A 25,781-nucleotide genomic window follows, 5' to 3' on the forward strand; every position below is an offset into this window, starting at 1 on the left:
CTGTGGCATGCTGTGGGCACTGAGCATTGGTGACTTGGTTTAACACCCATGGTTTACCATCCTTTCCTTGAGAAAGGATGTGGCAACAGATAGGAAACTTTTCTTGTCTGTAATACAGCTACAGCATTGCCTAAAATATAAATTCCTCCAAGGGAATTCCTCCTCTTGAGTATAGCAGCCTTTGCTATGACAACAGCTAATCAAAAAAGCTGCACAGGTGGGGTTTGCAGACCTTCTGAAAAAGAAAGTTGGGGTTAGCTTGGTAAAAAGGCTTTGAAAGAGGAAAACAAGGAGGATCTGAAAGGATATCCAGGTGTACTAAGTTCTCTTCACCCTCACAGTGTGGAACCCCGTTATTGTCACACAAAGGAAACCCATGGACTAGTTTTTTTCATCTTATTTTTTTTTCTTAAAAAAAAAAATAGTTCAGTTTCATCTCTTTTTATATCTAGAATTAGTTCTTTTACATAATTTTTCCTCATTTAAATAAATCTCAGGAGGAAGGAGAATGCAAACACAATATTTCCTGCATGTATTATTTTACTAGTCAGTGCCTTCAGTGGGGTTTGGTTAGGTTGCTCTATTATTCAGCACGTTATTTCCGAACAATTCAGTGACTCCTTCCAAAATGTTCCTTCTTTAATGAAAGGACACATCTGATACACCAGAACAGAGAACGGGAAGTTTTTATTGTTTGCACTGGTAATCTTAAGCCAACTATTGCTTATCCCAACTGCGTCAGATAGCACAGCAGACAGAGCCGGCAAGCCTTCCGACACTGAACTCTGAACTTCGGCCAGACCTTGCCCTGGTCAGCTCTGTGACAGGAAAGCAGGCAGACTTTGAACCTGGGGCTCTGGGGCTGCTGCAGGGTTATGAGCAGAGAAACAGCTGCACTTTGCAACATGAACTTTGTACTTAGACACATGCACATTTAATCTCTATAATAGAGACTTTGTTTCATTACTAGTTAACATCTCCTCCTTGGGTAAAGGTCTTTGTTAATGAAGCTTTAAAGCATGGTGTGAGGGGTTTTTTCCACCTTCCTCCACCGAAAAATTAAACCCTACCACCTGATTTGATGGGATTATATTAACTATTGAAAAGCTTAAAAAAAAAAGCCCAACAAAACCAAAGTCAGACTTTATGCACCTTCTGAATACTGTAGATATTTGTCATGTACTTTCTTCTGAGCAACTCAGCTGTAATAACCAGAGCTAATTTCAGAAATCAGGCAATATTCTGAAGCCTGTCTTTGCAGAATTCACTTCTTGAGATGGTACCCACAGTAACTCAGCCTGCAGCAAAATTCAACCTTATTCAACAAATCAAATAAATAAAATAGTAGGAAAGTGTCAGCCCACTAACAATAAAAAGCCATACTTTACAAAACTGCCATGGGATGTTTTGAAGTTGTACAGCTTTTTGCTACTGCTTTTACTTTGGAGAAGTGTCAATGCTTGGCATCTGCATATTTCACTATAAAATATGCACATAGCACAGCAGATACATAGAGGTGTTGAAGCCCTGGATGTATTTGTGCATTATCTGTTTCTTAGACCTCACTAAGATAAGACTTTGATCTGGAACAGAAGCCTGCCTAAACAAGGACCAAATGTAAACCTCAGGTTTTTATTCTCCTCAAGAGAAGAGCTACATAAAATGCTTAAATCGTTTCTGTACCAGAAGTTAAAGCTGAAGATGCACATATGCATTTATTGCAACACAGCCTAGTAACAGAAAGGTACTGGAAGATCCTGCTAATGTCCCATTGTGTCCTAGTTGTCATAATAGTATGGAGTGGCAAAGAAGATTAAGAAAGTACATGTTTCGTGAGCAATTCTTTTATACAACTAGGATAAAACAAATACTTGGAAGTATATTTTCTTCTTCAGATACCACAGGTGTTTGTCACAGTCTGTTTGGAAGAAATTATGCAGAGACAGAGGGATCACAGTGACACTTTTCCTATTTTCCATCACTACCATCTTTTCAACATGAATTTCTTTCCATGCCTCTGTGGTGAGCTTGTTTTCTCTCACCTTTGTTTTTTCTTTCCATATGAGGCGGGGAGACACACATATACTCACCCCACCCACCTTTCTTTCCTCTTCATTAACAGAATGATACAAAAAAAGGAAATTTTCACCTACTTTGAAAAAATAGGAGGGAAAAGAATAAGTCCAGTAAAGAATTTTAAAACCTCTCCTTTAGCTGGGCTGGCAGGACTCAGAAACAATTGGGTGAGGATGGTCAGCTCCTGGGTTTACTTGTGAGAAGCCCTTGACTTTTCTTATTTGGATCTATTTGTTTACCCACTACCTTCACTGCACTGCTTTGAAAGCATCATCATTCATCTAATCCAAGAGTTTGATTTGCATTGTTTACAGAGTTTACAGACTGACAGAAAATGACAGAATTACTTTTTTTGTGTTGCTTCCATTTTGGGTAACAGTACTACCCTCCTGCAACTGCAAAAGCAGATGGCACAACTACAAGAATGTTACATTGCATTGTTTTCTTTTCTCTATCCAGAAAATCATGCTTTCTTCCCCTTGTGGTGCCCCTCCATCATAAGGCATGCATTGTGCATACATTATGCATGCCTGATCACCTCACCCCTGGACATGGCCATCCCATCATACAGGTCTACCATGATGAACATAAATTTCTGCTGTCACTAAGAATAGACACAATCATTTAGAATAGGTCCTGCTTTATTTCCGGCTACAGATTCTGAATGTTGTTAGACAATAAAACCTTTAGGTTGGATCTCAGATAACACCTGCCTGCTCTTTCCATGAAGGGTGTCAGATCACTCCCTGTTCATGAAGACCTGTACCAATTGCTTAGCTAGGGACAGCCGCTGATGTGAACATGAATGAAGCCAAGCAAACCATAATGTCTCTGTGAACAAAGCAGGCAAGCCTTTGAGAAACTATGATACCTTTAATTAAAATAAATAATTAAAAATGAATAAACTTGGAAAGAGTGCAGAGAAGAGCAATAAGAATGATTTAGGTCTGGAAAAAAAAAGTCGTCTTCTAGTGAGCCACTGAACTAAATGTGTTTTGCTTCAAAGAGAAGATTATAATCTTTAAGCAACTGGACAAGAAGAAGGTATTTCAGAAGACTCTAAATTAGTGGGAAGGCACACAACAGAATCCAATATCTGCAAATTTAATCTGGAGATAAAAAACACGTTTTAAGTATAATTAGCTAGTAGGATGAACTCTCAAAAGATGCAGTAAATTCTCCATCACTAAGAAACTATTTTAATTATTGTATGATGAGTTTACACTACAGCCCAGAAGTCTCAGTCAACACAGGCCTGAAAATCTTTAAGTTTATCAGGCTTCTATCACAAGCCACCTCCTCTCTCTGAAAATTGTTCTTGTTACTAATTCCAGATTAGATGTTTTCTTCCCAGGTAATCCAAGGTGGGAGAGCCATGACAAATGGATAATTAGTGCATAAAACATGAGGTCACGTAGGCATTATTCATATAATACTAACATTCCTCAGTGAAGTGCTTCCTGGGGGGGGAATAAATCCCTACTGTCTAATTCAGGTTAGAAAAGACAAACAACAACGTAAAACACCTAACCAAACAAAAAGGAGTATTGCTTTATATATTACTTAAAAATATACAATGTTGTGTATAGTTGTATTTTAATGTGTGCTTATCAGATCCATAATCCACCATGGAGAGATAATGTTTCAGACTTGCACTGTCAAGCACTCTACCAGTTCACTCCCAGAACACTTCAGTATTGTTCTATATCCTAAAAGAAAAAAAAATATAGCTAGCAGAGAATTATTTCTCTTTTTGGTCCCCTAGGATTTAAATGGATAGCTCCTATTAACACTTATCAGAGTTAAGGGCAGAAATCCCCTATGGACAGCCAGCCATGTTGTCTGGGGATATGTCCATAATTAATATGTTCTAAGAGTCTAATTTTGAAACAAAGTAATAAGGCTTAAGATGAGTTATATTAAGATCAACAAACCTCTGACTGCATATTTGCCTATATATATACTGTATCCAATGTCAGACCTATGTATAGTTTACAAGACAATTTCTGATAAAACAGGCTATATCTTAGCTCCATTTGGAAGCATGAAGTATGAATATACAAGAAGAAACAAAACCACAGTGGGGTTTGTTTTTTTTTTTGTTTCTTACTCTTCTTTCTAGCATATTGTTATTATAAACTTTAATGCTCATCATTGTTCTTTTTCACATCGTAGTGTCCAGGCTCAGCAAAGCTAACGTAAGCCTCACACTTCTGATGTTACAAACTAAAATTACCATGCAGCACCATGGGAATATTTGTGATATGAAAGAGTGGAATGGGGACTTTGTGACAAGTACATGGAGGAGAGAAAAGGAAGCTAGATGGCTTGAATATGAGTTCAAGGTTTTGCAAGTAAGAGATGTAATGGTACAAGGAATGCAAAATAAAATTATGCCAACAGAATTTGGTTTCAGTATTGTTTAGGATTTCTGTCTCTGAGAGAAGCATTTTCAAGTCTGTGGCTGCTAATGCTCCAGCACAATTGATGTGCAAATCATATGTAATGTATTATAGAACACAGTGTATTAACTCAGCTTCAAAGTGTTAATATGTCATGAAACTTAATTCGGATATCACAGATTATGCAAAGGAGGCAGAGGTGTGGAAACACTCTTGGTTTTCAAAGGTGTCAGCCAGACTTTGCTTTGTGTCACCCAGTCTAAGATGACATAGCAGCAGCTTGCTCTAAACCTCTTTCACAAGGTTTTGTGGATCTTCACCCCAGTATTTTTGGTAGAGATCATGTACTGAGGGCAAAATGACACACTTAAAAAAAAAAAAAGCATAAGCCTTTGAATATAATACACTTGTCCAGGTTTTGCAGTGCCACAGCTGCAAATACATTTTATATCGCAAATGTGAAAATTGTATAATATAAACACAGAAGAATTTATCATTTCTTCATCTACAATAAACAGAAGTCCTATCTTTAGTGCTCTATGGCTAAAGAATCCAGCTGTACTCTCTGAATGTCCATGAATAGACGGCAGCAACAGAGACTATTTTCTTGACTGGCAACTGGGAATAACGATAGCAAACCTTCAACCCCATTAGTTCACTTGGGAATGAAGTCGCATGGAGCCTCATACAGCACCTGGGAATGGAGCTCATGACAACCCACAGTACTTAAAATGGAGGTAAAGACCTCCCATTTCCACACACACATTTTTTGTGAATCTCTCACTAACTGCTTTCTCCCTGAGGACTTCTAGTCTTCATGCAGGCTGCTACTAAAGGAGACCATAAACAGCCTGTACCAAAGCTTCTTTGGAAGCAGCAGAGGGAAGGCATCCACAGGAAGCTTTGCTTGTGATATACGGTTTTCCAAGTCCCTTTGGAGGAACTTCAGGTGAGGGAAAAGGAGGTCCACTATCTAAGCCTGAAGAAGAGGAGAAGCATAATCTACTAAGTCTAAACGTGCAGTTTAGCTTCTGACACCAACACATCCTTCTTGCATGACCTTGGCTCTGATGCTTTTAAAAAGAGGCTTGAAGAGATAAGTCTAGTTGTCTCTCTGTGTCTTCAACCATAGAAAAGGGAAAATAGAGGACAATTTTTTTTACTTATAGAGATAATTTAAGTAGGTAATATTAAACATTGAAATATTAAGATATTCTGGAGATGGATTAAATATTTAATACAGAGTGACCACTAACATACGTATTATTATGGGATGTGTAACTTCAGATAAAACACCCAAGGCTTTTAAAGAATGTAATTAGAAAATAATGTTATGCAAAATACTTCATGATTTTATTAATAAATTCTTTAGGATTCCCATGATTTGAAGCAAGAATTTGAAATCTAAACCAAGGATGGTTAGATAAGTGCATTTTTCTTTGTAAGTAAAAAATCCACTTACTTGTAATTAAAACACAACTCTGTCTCAGAAACCATACACACACAAACCCAGAAGAACCAAACTAACTCTTGAGACTTTGAGGAATCTACCTTCAGTTGATAGCTGTGGGGGCTTAAGCCCTCATGATTATCTAGGCTATGTTTGTATTGTTCATACTAAGCTGAGAGGGAAAAGGGATGCTTTCAATATTCAGGCTTAACTAACACACTCACAAGAACAGACTCAATTTAGACTAACTCAGCATTCTAGAGTATTTGGAGACAAAGAGAAATAAACTAGGACAACAGATGAAGTCCAGGATTCCCTGGAATTAAAAACAGCTAACAGAACTGATCATGTCCCTGCACACTAGCTGAGGCCACACATGTCTCTCCTCAGCGGCCAGTTTGGGGAAGGTGGAAGAAATGAAACAAAGCAAAAAGATGCTGTTTGCAGGAGAGCTTCAAGGGGGGAGCCATGTTCAAGAGAGAATCCCCACACATTATACAGAAATCTTGATATAATTTAAGAATGCTGAGAAGTTATAAAGAGTTGTATTCTTCATCTTTTCATAATCTGTCAAAACTGTTCCTCCTATAAGATCAACATCCAATGCTACCAGTCGTCCCCCCCCCAAAGCATTTATTTGAATATACACTTAGTAAAACACCATTCATGGTGGCTGACAAACAATCTGGGAGACTGTTGAGCCATCCAGTTACAAATATACACCACCAATGCAGAGTTAAGCATCTTTTAAAACGATAAAACAACATAACATATCACCAGATCATACTTCACTGTCAGCTTTTTTCTCAGCTACTTCAGGGGACATCCAGCTCTCACCAGCCTGCACTCACCAGCTTATTCTGTCCCATTCCTTGGTGGTGGGAGCTCTAGGTTCTCCTCATCTTCCCTTGGCCAAGTTAGAACATCCTGATCTCTCTAAGGTGCTCCTCACAAGGGGTTGCTTCCTACTTTCTCCTCTAATGGTAATCTCATTCTGGAGTTTCCACCAAATATGGCTGTGAAGGCTTAGTTTTCCTATATCCTGCTTTATGCAATTAAACTTAGGATATAATAGAAGACTTAGAATATATAATTAAAGCTTAGGTTGTAATAAAAGGGACGCTCTTTTGTTTAAACTCTCGGCCTTACTGTGGCTGCTTCAAATTTGTATTTCTATCATTCTCTAATTAGTATCTCTCTTCTGTCTTTAGGCTGGCTTTTCCTGTTTCTAAGGCTGTGGTAAAACATCATAAATATTTTAACCTAGAAAAAAATGATCATACCAACACTTTACAAAAGCTACAATTATCAGTTTGCTCTCAATATTAAACAGAGAATGAAGATGACAATAACATTAACAGAAAATGGGTGTGAGAAAGGGGTTACTTGAATGATTTAAACTCTTCTTAGACAGACAGGGCAACTTCTGGGGGCTTCTTCACAATAAATAAAACTATCTCTCTGAAGCTAATTAGTTCAGGTGTGGCAGCAGTCTGATGAGTCTTGAAGGTGGCTCACCTGGAGTCAGGTATTCACCCACTACCAAACAATATGCACATATTTTTCCCATCTCTCATGCTCTTAACCTTGTTTCAACAAACACCTGAGCATGCAGGAAAAGCGAAAGCACAGGAGCCAAGACAGAAGCCTCACCAGGACCAAGAGCAAGCCATTAAAATAATAGAAAAGGAAGAAGAATGTGGTAACGAGGAACATATAGGAGTAATTTCCTTCCAGTTCCTCTAGCCCATCCATTTTCTCACATCCCTCTGCTAGTTCCTCTGTGACAGCTTTTCAGGTTGTATGGTCTTCTTTCTTTATGATTTACCCTGTCAAGTGCTTGGATTACAGGTGCTTGTCAGTGTGTTGCTGTGTGCTTGCACACCAAGCACAAACCTAGAGAGAACCTAAGTCTGTTTCCCCAGCACCAGAAACAGTGAAAGGAAGCAAAGTCCCCAGACAAGTCAACCATCAGCTTTACAGCAGAACACTGGAAAACACCAATTCTTTCTTCACCCTTTTTTCAGTCCAAACCCACTATCATACTCAGTATACTCTTCAAAGAAGTAAAAAGAATTACTGCAAAACACACCTAAACTCCCTTTTCTCATCTAGAAAGCACACATTTTCAAATTCTGTCCACTCCTGCAACCAAAAAAAAAAAAAAGTGTGTGAAGCTAGCATGCTGAAATGGGCTTTCAATTCAAAATAACCCACACATAGAATATATAACTTCAACTTTGTGATAAGCCAGTCAACTATGCATTAAGCTCTGCTCAGCAAAATCAGTTCCAGCAGAGCTCTGACGGGCATTCAAAATAGATTACACAACAAATCAAAAATCACCAATGACTTCTGCATTGTGATATGACTCTTGGTTCTTTGAGGCTGATCCTTGCAGTAATAAATCTATTATGCATCTTTGATGTTACACACCAGCCTCTGCCAACAAATCCACTTCGAGGATATACCTAATGTTCCAAGGCTTTAGAAGCTTTAGTCTGTATTAATTAATTAAAAAGGAAGAAGAAGAAAAAAAAGAAGAAAAAGATATCTATGTTCCTTAGGGCAATATTCAGTCTGATCCCACTGTCAGCTTTCCTTGCAGCTTTGAAATCCATTACCTTTTGCAAGAATAGGAGCCTTACGGCAGCCTTCAAAAACAGCTTCTACCTTCCACACAGGAATTGCAGCTCTTCAGTGGCAGATCAAGGTCTCCATGCGGTACAGAACAGCAATTACCTAGTGAATGTAACAAATACGCCAGCAAGCATGTATGAAAAAGAGTATATGTAAAGACAGAAAGCTCTGATAACAGCTAGTCAGAACTCATCCCAGAAACTCCTCTCTGAGCAACAGTTTCCGGGGGAGGGGAGAATTAAAACAAATCTGGCTGTGCATCTTGCAGTTGCTGAAGTTTGAAATACCAAACACAGTAATATACTCATAAGGGCTGAGTTCTTCACTTTGTTTGTACAATGGTTGGATGCAGGAGGAATGGAAAATTCCTGCTAAGAATTCCTTCTCCTGGGTCAACTGGACCTAAAAGGATTTAAGAAAAACTGGATGCCTGCTCTAAGGAAAGCCATTAGTGTCAAAGTGCTATCAAAACGTAGACCTCTGAGAGCTTCAACCCCGTTTACGGATGCTAGACCAGAACATTAGATACAGACTTCTTTGTAAATATTCTGCTACGAAAAGAATCACCCCTTTAACTGGGTACAGAATCTAAACACCACACAATCAAAAAAACAGGCCAAAATCATGCCAAATCTTTCCCAGAACATTTGATTTTTCAGAGGAAGAGACAATTTAGATCAGTTCAAACCTCAGCATGTCTTCCATTCATTTAATACGAACACACGTGTCAGATTTTCTTTCCGTCTGAGGTGCAGTACCAGTTGTGGGGTTCACACCTCACAGTATGTATCTGTGTAGTGAGGATGGGTGGATTACTCAGACAGCCTTCTCCCTCTGCCCATCACCCTTTCCAAAACAAAACAAATGGCTATAAGGTCAGTTATGAAAGTTGTCTGATAATTACACAGACTAATTATTAGTCTTTCATTTTGATAGTTAGCATTTCAAAAGTATTTTATTAATCAACCTTGTTACAGGTAGGGACCATTGTAAACTTTGGATATTTTTTTTGTTAATGTCTTTAGAGTATTTTTTGTTACTAAATCACCACTGAGGTTTCCAAAGCTCTTGTTATAGAGATTGTAATAGCTTGACACTGCCCACACCTCTTTTAATTCCAATTCACTATCTAGGTAAATCACTATCTAAAATTGTCAGTATACTCTCCAGATATCACTATCTAGAATAATCAGGCTCCTAATGTTGAGCAGATACAGTAATAACATACCTAATCTTTAACTTTCATGATAGGATCCCTTTGAGACAGAATAAAAATAAGATTAATGTATTAGTATGATAATAAATAGCTAAAATGAATGAAATACTGCAAAAGTGGAAAGTATGAACCAATGGAAGAACTATCACACAAGCCGTAATGTGAATTATTGGCTTTGTGTCTATACAATACCAGCTGTATATGTTCTGTAGCCTCTTATGACCCTGCAAAGCACACATAAAACCTTACTAGATCAAAATTATTCTAATTCCCCACTCAATTTCCACACATGGAAGTGTCTACAGAAGGTGCAAGGCAGGGGAGAGAGTGGTCAGTCAGTCGTGTTTTAATTTATAGCTATTTTTGCCTAAGCCCTGAATGGCCTGCCAATTATGAATAGTACCAGCTGGGCTGTCAGGAGAGCATACCAAGAAGGACACATAGAAGAAAATAATAATAATAATATAAAAATGAAGAGCAGGAGAAATGTTTGGAGTAGGCAAGACCTGATGGGGATCCCAGCTCTGGTGTTAAAATGCCTTGCTACAGTCGTATCTTCCCCACCACCCCCAAATAAAAAGAGGATGATAACTGTCATCACTATCTGGATATAGGTTTAGACTTTGACTTTTAGGGGTATAATCCAGGTACTTAGTAAGTATAAAAACTGGGACTTTTCTGTACTTAAATAAGCAGCAAAAAGAACTGCATGTGATGATGACGACAAGGGTGTGGTTAGTAGGTCAAGAGAGGTTCTCCTCCCCCTCTACTCTGCCTTGGTGAGGCCGCATCTGGAATACTGTGTCCAGTTCTGGGCCCCTCAGTTCAAGAAAGACAGGGAACTGCTTGAAAGAGTCCAGAGCAGAGCTACAAAGATTAAGGGAGTGGAACACCTCCCTTATGAGGAGAGGCTGAGGGAGCCTGGTCTCTTTAGCTTGGAGAAGAGGAGACTGAGGGGTGACCTCATCAATGTTTACAAATATGTAGAAGGTGAGTGTCAGGATGATCGAGCTAGGCTTTTTTCAGTGACGTCCAGTGATAGGACAAGGGGCAATGGGTGTAAACTGGAGCATAGGAGGTTCCATGTGAACATCAGGAGAAAGTTCTTTACTGTGAGAGTGACAGAGCACTGGAACAGGTTGCCCAGAGGGGTTGTGGAGTCCCCTACTTTGGAGATATTCAAGGCCAGCCTGGACAAGTTCCTGTGTGACGTACTTTAGGTTACCCTGCTCTTGCAGGGGGGTTGGACTAGATGATCTTTTGAGGTCCCTTCCAACCCTTGGGATTCTGTGATTCTGTGTGACAAGAGTCTTTTGAATGGTTGTTGTCTTATTTTCAAATAACAAATCACTAGCTTCTTTCATTTTTATTTAACAAAATGATTTCTACATGAGTTTGATACAAAACTTCAAAAAAAGAATTTTTGGTAATGTGGCAGCCCTACTGTTTTTTAAGAAGCTCTTTTCACAGCCCACGCCACAGGGACAATATAGAACATAATACTTTTAAACAAAACCTGATGAATACCCATCAACAGAGTCATGTCTTGAGCAGCTATCAAGAGTACAAATAATAAACACTCGCATTAAAAAACAAAGATTTTGTTCAATTACTGTTACAATGTCAGTGCTGCATCTACTCTGGTATATATATAGAAATATTGCATTTGGCAAAACGGTAGTTTTGGAAACTGATCTGCTTTTTATGACTACTCTTATGCATGAAAAAATTAAGAGATTTACCCCATGTTTTATTGTAAGCTGCATTTGTAGATGCAGATCAGTTTAAAAAGTATATTTATACTCATGCATTTCACTTTATATCAGCATCATAGCGATAAATTCTGCAGTAGCCTCTCCTCCTCTCATTTTCATAGCCTTGTAGGAGAGGCAAGGCAGACAAGCCAGTATGAAAAGCCAGCAGACCATAACTCCTCTACTACAGACAAGTGACAATTAATCACATTCACCAGCTAGGCAGGTAGCTCTTGTCCTTTAACACTGGAGGAAACATAAAGCTCCTCTCTCTGAGCACTGATTGTCCAAGTGATATTGGAGCTTTCAGAAGCAGTTACTGAGCCACTGAGATAGATACTTTAAAATGAGGTGAACCAAGACCTAAATATGCCAGTCTTTTGCTGTTTTATTAATCCTTATTTTTTGAGGAGCACTGAAAGCACAAACAACTGCTGGAGTGGAATATTTATCATCATTTTTCCCTGCAAGACCTTAATTTGATTCTCCCGTGCAGGGGTTTGAGGTCCCAAGGGCTCATTAAGACTCTGACCACAGCACCCCTGCTCAAAGGGGAGCCAGCCCCACTCATGGCTGTGGAAGTGCAGCCATTGCAGACTGAGAGACATACACCTCCCTTGGAACAAGAAGGACGGGAACAAGCCATAACACCAGCAAATGTATCTACTGTGGGACTAAGGAGAAAAGGATAATTGCTTTTTTCAGTTTTGCTCTCAAGCAACTAACCTTTGTGGTTTAGCTTTCTCCATATATGCATAACTCATTGATTTATTCTGAAAATTACATAATGCTTTTGAAGTGCAAAGAGAGACTAAAAAGCATATCCAAAATCTGTGACAGCCACAGCTCATCTGTTTCCTACGGTTCCCTAGCGTAGGTTTTATTTCCATGTGAGTCAATCACGTTTCAGTGAGTGTAACAGAGTTACTTTTGTAAGCCTTCCAAAAACCCGTCAGCTAGGACACAATGATGTACTGACCCCTTGGAGGGGGAAAGAGTTGCAGATATAATTTCATGAGACCACACTGAAATGTTAAGATTACCTGTGGAATCTCTCCTTCGGTTGCTCAGCAGAACTGAAGCACTCAGAAACCCACCTTTTTGAAAAAAGATATGGGTCTTATTTTAGCTGCTGAAGATTATTTAACCTAGGACTGCTAAATAAAAAAACCTCCACATTGCAACTTGATTCCCCAAGTTGAGGGAGCTCCTCGTTGGCTTTGCTAACTGAACAGAAATCCCACTGAAAGAAGAAAACTGCAATGAGGAACGTGAAATGAGAAGTCCTGTTTGTTACAGAAGTACACTCATATCGCTTTCACACAGGCTCCAGCCTCCTGTCAACACAAAAGCTGTTGAAATGAACATTTGAAGCATGTAGGCTGAAAGTGCAGGCAGAAATGGGTGATGATCAGGGCATGTCAATAATGTCACACAGCTGGAGCACTGCCCTGTCATGGTGAACAGCTGTTCTCCAAAGGACTAATCACACAGGAAGAGGTAGAACATAAAATTCTCCATTTTCAGAGAGGTTACTGCTTCTCCTGATGCCACCTCTTTTAATTATTTTCTCCCTTTCCGTCCAGTTTCATGTTGGAACAGTCTAGCCACAATGTGTACAGCAACGTCTCTGACATGTAGGTGTGAACTTTAAGAGTGCCAATGTTTTGACTTCAACAAATCATCTGGCAGCAGTGCTCCACTCCAGATGTGGAAGGATTCAGTGATTCTGAAATTCTTTAAAAACAAAACCAATTTATCAGAGTAACGAAAGGGAATTTATTAGAGTGAAATATACTTCCTACTACAGTTCACTTACAGACAAAATATAAAGTTCTTGCTGGGTTCTAAAAAATCTAGCTCAGAGTCCAACACATAGTCTATTGAAACCATCACTTCAGTAAAGGACTCACAAAAGCCTAGAGCCAAAGAGGCCCCAAGGTGGTAGATACATTAGAAACCAAGCTATGAGGTGCATCAGTTTGGATATACCTCACCTGTGCAATCTGGGAGGTAATACTGGGAGGAATAAAAAAATAAAAAAAATCAGAATAAAATGTAGGGAATTCTCTTTAGTTTGCTCAAAAAAAGCCTGAGTTAGTCCATCTAAATGCAATATCATTTCCCAAATGCTTAAAGATAATAGCAGGCAGGATAACAACCATAAAGCAAAACAGAATATAGCTTTCATCATCTCAGAAGTGTTTGAAAACTCAGCCCATGCCAGGACAAAATGGCTGTTATTTGCCTCTAACCATTCCAGCCATCCTATTTTTGAGGATCACAGTGATAAACAATTCCCTGAAGAATACTGTAATTCTACAGCACTGATGAGCCCAGTATCAACGCCTGTGTTAAGGGCAAGTTCAAAGACTATTCAGTATCTGCTTGATAAGCTTCGCAGAGAGGTCATTAACTAGGACAGTTAGTTATCCTCTTCATGAAAATGCTCTATATTTTTGTTTCCTCATCAAGATCCCTGTTTTAGGGAACCTTCCCTGGCTGCCTAGATACACCTAAAGGGAAAGGTACACATGTAGCAGTAAGCCAGCACACGCACATTTTAGCTTGTATGGCTAAAGCATGTTTGTGGTTGAGGACTGTTAGCACACATGAGACCAAGAAGTGCTTTTAACTGGCTGAAGCATTAAGCTCTTACAGGACTGAAGAGAAGACAGGAATGCAGCGGCAAACATTTGCAAGGCTTAGGTCTAGTGAGAGAGTTATCCCAGGTGCAAGGTGTCCCTGGCAAGACTCAGAGAGTACCCAGATGTCTCTGAAGGGTGAGTTTGCCCTGTGAAGCCGAGGTAGGTGCATGATCTAGAGGAGCCACAAGTCAGAACCACCAGGAGAAACAGCTACCTCAGTGATGCTCAAAACATGAAAACATTTTCAGAGCCAGTTTTCCAGTTTACAGCAGGAATAATTCAAGCAGGAGGAAAATGCAGCTGACAAAATCGGCAGGTTATCATTAAAGAGATATGAAGAAAACAAAGGAGAAAGCCCAGTCCCTCCAGCCACAGCTGGCAGACAGCTCCCTCCCACCAGGAGCAGGGAAGCGAGGGGGGCCATGGCAGCAGGAGAAGGGGTGACCACTCTGCGGGGCCTCCCCAGCACATCCACACACCTCCTGACAATGCCTGTGTCTGACTGGTAGAGATTTAAGCCTTAGGAGTCCTGTCAGGATACACACAGAGCTCTCATCCAGGAGCAAAGATACAGTATAAATCTCTTTTCTCTTTGCTCTTCAACAGCTGCAGGCTTTTTCCCAATTCTGATTTCCAAGTAACCATACAGAGCAAATATAGTAGGTATCACATTAAAATGCTATTTTTCATCTCATAAATCCCACATGGGTAACGTCATCAAGTGGCTTAGGTTTTGACATGCAAGCTTTACCCTCCCAGGACTCATGTACAGATGTGTAGGTACCCGCTCGCAGCAGAGGGGATATGTGTTTTCCTGGGCTGGCTGTGAGCTTTGCCCTGCAAATGGTAGCAGTTACTCAGATAACACATGCCATTTCAAGAATCACATTTTCTAGCCACAAGGAAGTGAAGTTCAAGGGAGAGCTGTGGTAACCTTATCTTCTGTTAAATGTCGTCATCTCCATGCATAGGCTTTTGGGACTTTTTAAACTGATTTCTGCAGTGCCAACTTCACTTTAAAAAACCTGTTCAAGTGTATGCTTAAACCAAAACCACAGCTAGAGAGCTATTTGAAACATCCTATAGCTACTCTGGGCAGTCTGTTTAACTTAGCTGATCATTTAGTATTCTAAAAGTTTAGGTTATATGTTGATAGTCATCGTCAATATAAAAGGTAGTGTTGTCAGTTTCTCTCATTTATTCAAATATCCCCAATTCCTGGGAGCCTCCAGTGCTTCTTTCCAGGAAGGGAAATGAAAAAAGGGGGTAAAGGAGAGGAAGAGAAAACCATCCGGAATACACATTTCTTTCTAGACTTCACAACAAATGCTCCTCAGAGAGGGGCTGACAAAGCCTGAATACTGCAACAGCAAACCATTTCTATTTATGCATTTATTTATAATCATAAATCCACATTTCCTCATCAGCCATTAGAAAATATGGATCCAAAGGAACAATATTTCTGCCCACAAAGGCAGCATTTTGCCCACATTTTAAGCTGTGGAATACCTGTAAATCTGCAGAATCCAACAGGATTGAGAGGGGACACACTGTTGATTTCCATCCTCAACCCCCACCCTCACCCCCCCCAGCCTTTCAGCTAGTGCTATCAAAGAAACACTTTCTGAAATTGCCAGGACTCGCACACAATAGAGAAGGAAAGAAAGCGCAACCAAATCAATCACCATCCAGCTGATACCGTTGCAGAGTAAAATTCATTCAGACTTCTGAGTTGCTGCAAATCAAATCTGGCAATAATGGGGCTGATCTTGCTTCTTCCCTCCCCGGCAAATGGAGGCGCGGGTTATCTACTCCAGCATTCAGCTGAAGAAGCTTGAATTTAGTAAGTCAGTTTTTATTATCAGTCCAGCTTCCTAAGGAAGCCAGTTTATACAACTGCCTGTGCAGGTATTTCTATCCTTTTGTCTTTCTTGCAAAATAACGTACAGTTTTCCAGGGCAATTTCAATGAGGTTTTGACAGTGGTAGCATTTATAACAATATTGTGTCCGATTGAGTTTTGTACATGTATAAATGACGGGGCAGAAGAAAGATAATGCTTCTTCTGAGGAAAATTTGTCATGTTAATTTATCAGACACAAGAAAATAGACATATTAGGCACAAAACTATAGTAAAGCAGACACCATAACTTTTCCTTCTTATGGCACTACCTTTTCCTTATGCTTGTGAGATATCAAAACAGAAAAAAAACCAGGCAAACAGAAAGATGCATTTTGCAATGTAAGAGCACTGTCTTTTTTTTTTTTTTAATATAAAATAGCAGCTGTAGAACACAGAAGTGACTGTGCGGATACAATAATTTAACAAATTTGCAATGAAAACACATATGCATGTGTTTTGATGAAATACACATGATGAAATTAGAGAAGGGTCTAACAACAAAAGCTCTACTTGAATTTTACAGCCTCTGGTGATTCTATGTATGGCTTTGTACAGGGATTTGGCTTAGAACAATTTTTGGTATACATATAGGATATCGCAGGGAATGATTATGGAATGTATGTCAAAATGATGACAGTAGTCACATCTCTGGCAGGTGTCACTTGTCATTTACCAACATGTTTGCTTAAGCCTGTCCAATTTTTTTTCTTTGTGAAGATGTGAGTAAAATGGAAACTGTATTTTTTATTAGATATTTAGCCTCCAAGTTAACGCTATTCTACTGGGTCTCTGAATACATTGTAAGCAGGGAAAAAACAAGCAGAAGTAAATGCATTTTTAGCTTACATTTCAATGAAAGAATCTGATTTCTCAACATGATCATGAGTGTTGTGCTACAAGTTATTATAGAAAGTCAGATTTCATTTTATTTCATTGCAAGTTACTGGGTAAATTAAAAATATTAGATTTTTGTATCCTACCAATAACTGCAGTTTTTCTGCTGAAAAAACACCAAGCCATTTGAGCTAAAGACAAGGTTATCTAGTCATCCTTGATTTGGAGCAATCAGCCATCACAAAACAATTCCTGGGAGTAAATACTATAGTTAGAGACATGCAAACTAATGCTGGAAATATAAATGATAGTACCACACAGGAAAGAAAAAGAAATCAAAGGGATTACTACATGAAACAGATCTGTATCATGCCTCCTACTGAGTTGCTATATTTTCCATGTACTCTGCTTTGGGGGGTTGATGTTTGTTTGTATGTTTTTGTTGGGTCTCTTTTCTTTTCTTTTTTTCCCTTAAGCAAAACCACATGTTCCAACAGAGCAAATCAGGTAAACCCACATTATTATTTTCATTTTTGGAAATGACATACAATTCTGTGTCTATCTTTCAGTATACTAGTGTAAATATGTCTCTTAACACAGAGCTCAAGAAGATTTAATAGAATTTAACATTGAGAACCCCAGTCAACAACCAAAACCAACAGTGTCACACGCTGTTTTAAGATATTGCCAAATGGTTTAAATTCAGGTAAAATAAAAATAATAATAAAGAAGTCGCATAAAATCGAGTATAACTTTCCTATTAATTTGTGAAAAGTTTTCCTTTCTGCAAACAGTCAGTCAAAGCGTTGGGCAGTGGGAGGGGGATTAGTTGGCTACAGGCAATGAAGCTACACTGATCTGCACTAGTATCTGATTTGGCCAAATATTTGGAAGAGACAATTACTGCTTCAAAACAGGAGGTCTCTGCTGAAAGGAATAGGCCCTGGTGAGAAGTTACTAGCTGAACAGCACATCGGTTCTAAGTTTTATGCATGAATCAACCACAGCGAAGATTCCCAAACATCCCCTTAATTAATTTTTTTCCACTATTTCATCACTCTAAATGGATAAAGAGAGGAATTCATTACATTGGGACAGTTCTTGAACCCTTGGAGCTACTATTAGTTGCTAGGGATATCCTGTGTATCAGAGATTAGACCCAAATACATAAAACAGCATTAATATCATTAAAAATTAGAGTCATTTCAGGTACTGGTAAAAGCTTTTTAAAAAAACTAAATCATTCTCTGAGCAATGTAAATTGATTTGCTTTTTGAAAGACTGGTGTGAATCTACCTGTAATCAATCAGGTCAGTTGCTGTAACTACTCTATCAATCAGAAGTGTAAGAGTAGATTTACTATAGAAAGGCACTGAGGAAAAGTGATGACAACGACATGCAGACACATCAGATGCTCTTTTCATCACAGAAAGTCTCCATCAATTAAAAGCGCAATTCATGAACAACATCAATAGCAAAGTAACACTCCTGAAAATTCAGTGGTGAAACGGAACACAAAGTGGATGCTATACAATGAAAGGCAGCAGAGTAAAAACTCCCTTCACAGCAGAGTAAAGTATCCCCTTGCAGCCAGGCATAGCAGCCCCATAAAAGCTACAGAGTACCAGAGACTGTACTGCTGTAACTTACTTGTCCCTCCCTTTTTATACTACCCCAGCAAAAGTGACACTGTAAGTTATAGAATAGACAGAGCAGAGCCACACAATGTTTGAGGCGCAGTAGCAGTTTGTGTGCTAAGGTGATCCTGTATTTCCTGATTCAGCATTGCAGAGCCTCATAGTGGGACCAACTTCAGAGGAGTACATGTATAAAATAAAGTTATCCTAGATGAGATCAGACCATCCGTTAGTGTACCCAGACTTGCTTCCCTCCACCCAGAGTATCAGGACCTACAATCTAAATTGGTATAAGCTACGTATCAGGAATACATGTGAGAAGTGTATGTTTCTGGGTATGGGATAATCTATTTTATGATGTGTTACATTCTCCAGTTTCTTTTTCCCACATTTGTTCTTTCTGGCTCTATGTGTACAACAGCTGCATATTGGAGAGACTTTTTTAAAAGGAAAAGTATTCCTTGCTTTTCTAATAAATCAATCTGGTATATCAACTCCAGAAATTCAGAGAATTAGGCCAAAATATCTGAATTTTTTAATAACTAAAAAATACAGCGTGATTTCCCTACTGATATCCCCTCTCTATCTAGCAGATCAAATAGATATGTGCCCTATATAAATTCATTTGTTTATATCTACTTCTGTCCCAAGAATTGGTGTCCAGCCTTTTATACTTACAAATCATAGATGTTAATCATGCTCTGTCACTACACCCTTCTGGATTGGAAAGAAGCTGAGCAAACAAAGAATGTGAATTATGGTCTTTAAGAAGAGGAATGGAAATACATTGTGGTCCATGTTTCTTCCCTGAAGAAGGGAAGATACTGACCCAAGAGCAATTTCAGTCAGAATGAGGCTGTTGATTCTCAAAAGGCAATTCTCAAATATGGATAATGAACATGACAGGAGCACATCACCGTCAAAGAGATGAGCTGACAAAACATCAGCTTCTCTGAATCCCAAGCCTCTGTATTCCTTATTAGTTAAACCCTGAAGTCTTCATTCAAGCCACATTATTGCTTAACTTAAAAGGAATTACCATTAAGGAGATATGCAGCAAGGTTATAATATGCATAATATGCAAACACTACACCTGCCATATTATTAAAAATTATGCAATAGAAAACAAACATATTTACATTTTCTTGTGTAACATTTTCATATTTATACAGAAAAGAAGATACTCGGAAAATGTTACACAAGAAGTTTCTCCTGCCCATTATGTGTGCATAAGACAGTTAAGAATGAGCTAAGAATGGAAAATTACAACCAATAAATCCTGTGCCAAATGTTATGGATTCCATAAATTTAACACCCTTTTCATAATCTTCATAAAGATCACAGCGCAGCTTCACACCCAATTCATTAATTGCTCCTCTTTAGTTAAGCACCAGGCAGCCTGCAGGCCTTCTGTTTGTTTGTTTGTTTTTTAATTCAAAGGCTGACTAGGATGTCTAAGGTGTTTTAATAACAGTCCCCTGCACTGTCTAATTTTTTCAGTCTATACAGTTTGACTCTTCCTTTAGGGGGTGAATTGGTGCTCTTTGAATTTATGTGTAACAAAACATCACCTTGCTCATTAGAAATCTACAGCAGAGTATTTGTTTTTAAAATACAGTGCCAACCAGACTATTTTCTGCATAAAGTGACTCCTGCATATGGTAACAGCATAGCAACAGTACAGTGTAGCTATACATGTCTGACATGCAGATTTTCAAACTGCATATATCAATTAGAAAGTGATGTACAATGAGCATCAGGTGAAACCTCACAATCTGTCTGAATAACACAAATTTAGACAGCCCCTGTAAGTGTATGCCTAGTGCTTTTCTAATGCTGCTGTAACTTAGAGGAGACCGTACTTAACCACAAAACCCTGTGATGCAGTATCAGTGGTCTCAGGCTTTCAACTTCCCAAGATGCTAAAAACTGTTTGCAATCAGGCCTGTTAGCTCAATTAAAAGCAAGCAAAGACAACCAACCCTGACAAAAGACAAACCTTCTGGTACCATCAAGACAGACCCATAAAATGTCTTAGCTAATGTCAAAACCTGATGACCAGATTCTCAAAGGCAACCACAAAAGCAACCCAATCACATTACATAAAAAAAAAAGAAAATAAAAAATAATAAAAAATATAATAATAATAAAAAGAAGCCAACCCCAAAACTTTCTTGGCAATGACACTGCAGGTGGGCTGGAAAGGTGAGAGGGCTGCGGTCTGCCATTTGACTAACACTCATTCCCACTTGCCAGCCTATGGCTTTGCCTTTCAGTATACTTAGTACAACACGCAGCTGCTCAAAGAGAAATTTCTCTCCCCAGATAGTGCACAACAGCAGTAGCTGGGAAATTCTGGGAACCAGCAGCTGGGAGATCAGTGTTGGCGGGCTAAGCTGAGATGCTGAAGCATCTCTCATCACAAGTGCCCAGAGCCAGATTCTGTAGCTGTTAATCAAGCACAACTCAAAGCGAGCTTTGACCAATTAAGTAATAGAGAGTTTGGCTCATTCTAGCGAAGGATTATATCACAGCAGAAGCAGCCCTTCTGTATGCAAGGCTGAGGTTAGCACTCTCTTTTACTGTACTGGTAAACTCCCCCTCTCTATCTTCACCACTACTAGTCCCTCCAAATAGGACACTTTAAAGGCAGTCTATGGAATTACACTCAGAAAAGCAAGGATGCAGTCAGAAAGGAACATCAGGCATTTGCTTTTTAGTTCTCTTTATCACTGTTTTATTACCTGTCCCACTTACATCACCATCACTGTTAAGACTTAGAAACCTTTACAATCAACTTTATTTTGCTGAGAAGTCTATTTAAAACCAGCTTCAAATACCAGTTTTGAAATAATATCTGACTGCAGAAGAATTTTCAAGCTCCATATTATTATCTAGAGAAAAAGTTTCTTCTCTTCTCCCCCCCTTAAATAAGGAGTCCATGTAACCAGTATACATTTAAATCTTTTTTCTGTTTGCACTGATTTTTAGGAACAAGTGCTGCAATGATTTACATTTACACATTGCTTGTGGTCCCACTGAAACCAGTGAGATTATTCCCAGAGTACAGAATTAAGCATGTTGCATAAATCTTAACAGGATCTCAGCCAAAGAGACTGTTTTATTCGGAAACAATAAAGAGACATAGGCTTGTGGTTACTCCGTGAGCCAAACCCTGTCCTCAGAAATATATGTTCACTTTTCTTTGCGGATGTGCAGTTGAAAACATATCCCCCACCCAGGAGCACAACCCCGCCACCAGAAACAAAGCAGAGGCAGGTGAAAGCCCTGTGCCCTGCAGAGAGGAGAGTTGCAGTTCATGAAGCTGTTTATGACTGTGGAGACATGGAGGCACGTTGGTGTGATTTAGATGAATGTTTTGCTTAACACTCCAGACAGACAAAATCCTCTCTGGTCTCTCCTGCCACATAACTTTTGGTCTTCCATGGTTCTCATTGCTATGAGCGTCACATAACAGGAATGTATCTAGATAGGTTTGAGAAGCACATGCAACTTTTTATAAAGAATAATGGATACCGTACATTATTCATAACATAACTGATTTCATTTGCATTATGCTTTACTTTCCAGATTTTTGAGCAAGGACATCCTAATAGGACTGTCCAGGTATATGTCTTCTGTGATTCATGCTCTACAATAGAATTAGATGCCTTCCACCAAAATCATTATTAAAATTAACACTACACACTGTTAGATTGTGGCCTAAAATGAAGTGGTTAAATATTGTCTGCAACACTTGCAGCTTCTGTTTCTCTAGCACAGAGAACAGATATACAACTTTCAAACAATTACAAGGAGAAAAAAACAAAATGCCAGGAAAACAAGAAGCAATACAGATAAAAAATTTCTTGAAAAGTATTGCTTGATGGCTGCTAATGCCTTTGAATTACCCCAAATCACCTGTGAAAAAGTAAAATGGAAGAAAAAAAGGCCCAGAGGCAGAATAACCAGGGCAATGGGGAGTGGCTTGGAGGAGATAGGAGTTCTTTCCCTTAAAATTCATAAGCAGGTTTTATTTTCCCAGAGATATTCTTCATGTGCAGTGGATTCACAACATTTTCTTTAGAGCAAAAAAATATTGCATGTAAGCACACTTGAATTTGTCACTGTCTACATTTGGACTTGACTAATTTGGGCAAGAAAATCTGCTTTAGAGACCATCATTGATAATCCACTGAGTACAAAACACTGACCTTCATCTTGAACCAAAACCTGTCATGATCTTCTGTCTTTTCTATTGAAAAAAACCAAACAAACAAACAGAACAACAACAAGCACAAACAGACCAACTACCCTCTCCCCCCGAACCAAACAAACCACCATTGAAATTAGATAGCAAAACTGACTGGATTATGCGTTCTCGATAGCTGAAAATCTGTTCACTGTATTAATGTAGAGTTTTCCATTGAAGACAAAGCAGAAAGAGTTGTCCTACTAGGCATTCTCATTCACTCCCGTCATCTTTCAAGAGCTGCCTTTTTAAAAGGCTGGCAAGTAATTTTACTTTTCTTTTTTTCTTTCCTTGCATTCACAAAGCAATATTAGATGTTTAAACCCCGCTCAGCCAGCTGGAAATGGCCATCAACATCAGCACTGCAAAACTAGGCCCTGAGACCATGTTCTGTAGTGCTGGAGAAGAAAAAGGAGACCTCTTTAAAACCATCCAAGCAAAAATAAAGAGAAAAAAATAAACATTCATGAAATGGTATTGTCCAAGATAGAATAGTAGAGGCCAAGAAGAACAAACAGTATAAATAGAGAACATGTTTTTCCTTGCCTACTTCACAATAGCTAGGATTCTTTAAAAAAGAATAAGTAGAAAGATAAGACATGCATGCCTGATACTGAAGAAAAGACTGTTTGTACCCAGCACACCATATAAATTGTTCAAGAACAGTTCAGCCATGTCAAGCAATGACCCTCTCATGCTGCCAAGGTCAGTAAGACCCATAGTCAGTGTTAGTCAGAAAGGTCGTCACCACTTCCATATTTAAAATATATTCACCTGATTCCTCCTAGGATTTCACAGACTTAGTACAGACCAGTTGAGTAGGGAACTTTAGGGGTGGTATGGTATAGTTGGTGGGTGTTTTATGGGTGGATCAAGAGCAATATTCAGCCCAGTGATGAGGACTATCAGGCAGCCTGTATGCTGCTGCAGACCCCCATCACAGGAAGAAGGAGGACTGTGATAGATGAGCCCTGGGTATAAGTACTCTGTTTGCTTGTTCACTCACAAACGTACACATCACTGTGCAACACTACTAATAAACTATCCAGCTGGAACTGTCTCTGTATAGCCAACATAACAGCTTCCATATACCAGATGAACACATTGAACTTCAGTTATATTTTTAATACCAGGAAAGGAGAGGTTTTACCCCTAAACTCCTAATTCTTGGTTAAAATTTCACTTCATTCCTAGTTCTCAAGACAACATTTGTTTTAATCTCAGCCATGTCTCTTGAAGACCCTCTAATATTTAACACGGCGAAGAAAAAATTCACATAAGCCTATTCCCATGGATATTCATTGTACAGGTGCATCCTGAGACATAGCTTACTTGAACAAGAAAAACAACAAGGCATTAACATGTAAATGAAATGCATGATGCTAGTTAGTCTCCACTCAAGCAATTCCCATTGTTATTTTGACTTACTCATCATCAGAGGAATGCTGGAAAACAACAGCTTTTAGACATCTGCTAATAAATTCTATTATTTCTCTAATTACATAGTTCTGTTTAAAAATACTGATTTTAGGATAAATTTATAACTAAACTTATCTGAGCCTTGCAATGAAATTGTGATGAAGTTACATTGTGGCAAAAATTATATAAATTGATTTATGGTCCTTGTCTGTGTGTGCAGAGAGTTAAATAAGTAAATAAAAAAGGAACAGTTGAAATATCCAGTGGGAGTTACTCTCTGGAATTGCCTTCTTTCCAAATTTGTAAGCTGCTCTTTTGAGATAGTTGCATTGCTGAGTATACCAGGAGGAGGTTGCCCAGCTGGAATGCCTCACACACAATGGGAAAGAAACATCATTCAGCTATACCATGATCCCCATTATTATTTCATAGCAACTCTGGCAAAGACTCTCCCAATTCTTACAGAATTGTTGCCCTCAGACAATAAGGTATGACTTATTTTTCTAAAGGAGACTTATATATAATCAGACCCCCACTTCCACTGTATACAGTAACTAGGCAGGATCCCTGTCCAACGCAGAGAAAAACTCAGGGCAGGCAATGGAATTATGCTAGTTTAACCTAGCTGTAGCTTTGTCCCATGATGTCTAGTCAGCAGATATGCATCGTTGCTAATTGGCTGTCTGGTCTCATCTGGCCACGGTTGAAAGATAAAAGTGTGAAACAAACTCTTCTAGGTTTTAGGGCCAGAACAGACTAAAGTTCAATTCATTTTCACGTGTTTTTTTTTTCCCAGTGTTTTCAAAACCTGAATAGCGAACAGATTTCCCCAGAACCCTTTTAGGAACCCCAGATGAACTCACTGCTCCCCTTTAAAGAAAATAACAAAACAAAACCACCCCCTCAAAAAAAAAAAAAAACAACCCACAACAACCAAACAAGCACCCTAGAAATCACAGATCAAGATTCTCTTTTGTGTTTCACAGTATACCAGCAGTCAGTAACATTACATTGGCTTAGGTGAGAGGGTAACAGCATATCCAGCACTTAATACAGAAACAGAACAGATAGGGAGGGAGAAGAGTCTTTTCTGCAGTGAATAACAGCAATAACAGAAATCAGTGAAATGAAATAAAAATGGGCTGGGAACCTCTAATATTTACAACTGTTGCAGAACCCAAGTACTCCTCTGCTGAAACCAGGGCTTTTGACTTTCCAGATTTTCTATTAACTGTACCTGCAATGATTAGTCACTAAGGAAGGTTTTGTATATATATACTGGAACTTAAGTGATTGTACAGTGCAATTACTCTCTTACCTCAGGAGTGGTCTAGTCAAGTTCAAGACATGAACAAATGGTACTGAGACTCACTCTGCCTTTCCCATAGCACTTTAATCAGATTCATGCTGAAAGCACCTTCCTGTGCTATCAGAGCACCAGGATGCAGAGGGTGCTTAACATCCTGCACCTGTATTCCTGTGCTGCGTGCACACAGGTCTTGTTTACTTTGAACTTCAAGCTTTAAAGCCAACCTGTGCCACTCTCTGCTT

The 25,781-nt window shown here is 39.0% G+C and overlaps 1 long non-coding RNA gene across 2 annotated transcripts in view; it reads right to left on the minus strand.

Annotated features, from left to right (window-relative positions):
• LOC133219391 (uncharacterized) overlaps window positions 1-25,781 on the minus strand; it is a 61,877-nt gene that overhangs the window by 20,456 nt on the left and 15,640 nt on the right. For both annotated transcript variants that reach the window (XR_009727425.1, XR_009727426.1), the window contains exon 3: window positions 9,293-9,414. This is a non-coding gene — a long non-coding RNA (uncharacterized LOC133219391). The remainder of the gene's footprint in view (window positions 1-9,292; window positions 9,415-25,781) is intronic.

This window comes from Neopsephotus bourkii, unplaced genomic scaffold (genome assembly GCF_033783945.1).
Source record: "Neopsephotus bourkii isolate Nb327-2 ecotype Australia unplaced genomic scaffold, CSIRO-AGI_Nbou_v1 NB_1350, whole genome shotgun sequence".
Lineage (NCBI taxonomy): Eukaryota > Metazoa > Chordata > Aves > Psittaciformes > Psittacidae > Neopsephotus > Neopsephotus bourkii.